The sequence below is a fragment of the Rhea americana genome, unplaced genomic scaffold (genome assembly GCF_003343005.1).
Source record: "Rhea americana isolate MKP2758 unplaced genomic scaffold, rheAme1 scaffold_71, whole genome shotgun sequence".
In the NCBI taxonomy this organism is placed as follows: Eukaryota; Metazoa; Chordata; class Aves; order Rheiformes; family Rheidae; genus Rhea; species Rhea americana.
The window spans coordinates 1,430,799-1,433,401 of record NW_028186879.1 but is presented as its reverse complement, the minus strand read 5'-3'; positions in this window follow the sequence as shown (position 1 = coordinate 1,433,401).

Here is a 2,603-nt window from a genome sequence, read left to right as displayed (position 1 = left end):
AGGTAGCTGTTGCTGTTCTGGACAAACTGGACATGCTCCTGAGTCCTGTTCAGCCCTGGTTTTGTACGTTCACTTCCATGYTCTATCTACTTTGTTCAGTTGTGAGTCTTTGCCCATTCCAGCTTCTTTCTCCACATGGTCAGATCCTCAGGACTCCTTCTCAACCCTCCAGTTTTCCAGACTAGAGAAATGCATTTTATTCTTTGATTATCAGGAACTTCCATCTCTCTGCAGCTTGAAACACAGTCGATTTACACAAGTGGATGCTTATGAGAGCACAGCCTAGCACAAGCACCTTGGAGAAATGACCTATTATCTTCACACTTAGGCACTGAAGATAGTCCACCTGTAAACACAGATTGTCACTGCACCCATCAAAGAACAGGAAGGATCCACTGCCAACTGTGAAGATTTGAAAAGACAGTGCAAACCTCTCCCAGAACTCCTTCACAACACGACTCCTTCCTGKCTGGCCATGGGGCTGCAGCTGCAGGATGGGAGGACCTGGTGTGCTCTCCCAACCCAGCCCAGGTAACAGCAGGTGGTCCCAGAGAAGGCACTATCCTGGCACTCAGTGCTACCCTTTGTCATCACTGTGCTCTGAACTGTGGTGTCTGGCCTAGTTTTGGACACGACTGATGGACATTTTTAGATGACTTAATTTGGAGACTCACTCAGCAAACACTGCCAGAAATCTATTTTAACTGTCATAATTTCCATTCTCAAGAGTGGGTCCCTTCTGGCTTGTCTTGCTATGTCCAAAAACAACYGAAGAAACCAAGCTGCAGTCAGGACACTTTCTCTCTATCCAGTTTTGCAGTATATAATAGAAATATTGAACTGTTTAATTAACCTTTATCAAATCCTAAATGTGGGGCTCCAAACTCATTCAAGAGAAAAACCCTTGGGCTCAAGGTTGAATCTTTACTTCCCAGAAGAAGGTTTCAGAGACCACCAACCCTATAAAGACAGGAGCTGCCCCTACCTGTGCTATTTACCCCCTGGTTCTCAGAAAGCTGCTGTTGGAGCCTGTGCTAGTACTGGGCAACAGTTGGGCACTCTTGATTTCAGCATATATTTCTCTTGGAAACAACAGTTTGATCTGATCAGATTCATCTGAAGTACTTATGGAAAACTGTAAACAAGCTGGAGTAAAAATAGCAGTGACACCCTTTTCTAGTCCCTGTGCAATTCAGATTTACTGTACAGATGTGGCAGTAAAGGATTTAGCTGTCTTGAGTCACTAATGTGACAAAAGTATCTCAGCTCCGGTTAACTGAAGCCAGATGTGATAAAAGCAGAATGTTCCCCCAAATCACCACGTTTCCTGATGAAATCAATATATTCCTCTGTGAGTTTGTGACATCTGAAGTTTTAGAATGCTTCTAAAGCAGTTTATAAAAACACTAACTTATGAGTGTTTATCATTTTGTTTTAGTTCCTAGTGASTGCTCAGAAATTGCTGCAAAAAGCCAGATGAGATCTTGTAGTTTTGGGCTAGTGTTCTGCATATGGCAGAGGGTGTTCTGTGGAGTGAGTATTGTACATGTAATAGCATGCACTCGAGTAAGTAAATTATGGACCTTGGAACATGCTGCTGTAACATGTTACTTAAACGGTCCTTAAGACTGTTAACTTAAACATCAGGAGGCCTCCTGCAGTTTGACGACACCAATTTTTGTCCTAAGGTAACTTTAGAATAGCAGACGCCTTAATGAAAGGTTTCTCAAGGTGAAAAGGAACTTAGAAGATTTATATTTTTCCTTTCTGCTCCTGACCATAAACTCTGTATAATCTATCTACAGGCAGGAAGACTGAAAGAAGATTTTATTAGTGGCAAAAACTGACAGTATTTCCTTGCCTGAATAATAAAGACAGATTTGTGTAGCCTTACTGCCTACTCTCAAGAAATTGCAACTTCCCTCAACTAACAGAAACCTTTCATGAAGCCAAGACAGACTTTTTTTTTTCAGATTATTTCTAATATTGTATATTTTGTTCACACTACAAGTCCCATCAAATTAGTTTTACTTGAAAATCTCAGCTCCTTGAAAAAAATGTCTGAGAGTCTCTGCTGCCATTCAAGAACAAATTTCTAGCCTTTGTGCTTGGAAAGAAAAGTGATGGACTGTGATCTAATGCAACGCAAAGGCTCAGAAAATGAGAAGGCACATTGAGCTCCAAAGCTTATTTTTCAAATCCTACCATTTTTAAATCAATCTATTGATGTGAAGATAGAAGTAAGAAGGAGGGAGGATGACCTGTGGCGATTTTCTTCCTTCTCCTGCTTTCCTGTTCTTTGAAGAAATGGACATACAATCAATGGGAGTGAGCCTGGGAAAGTATCATAAGCAGAAGTCACTAGCTTATAACCCCTTTGGAGCTGAGGTTCATAGGAGGACAGCTGCCTTCCCAGGGAGCTCCAGACAGAACCCTGGGGACGCGTGCCCTTTGATATTTGGTGAAGAAAAGGCACTTGGATGAAGGTGCCACAAAACAGGATTGAAAAGTATGTCCAATTTACATCTTATGTTGTATCAAATTAGGAGACTTTCCTGTTGAAAGGTAGACACCTCATAAAGTAAAGAAAAAATGTATGACTG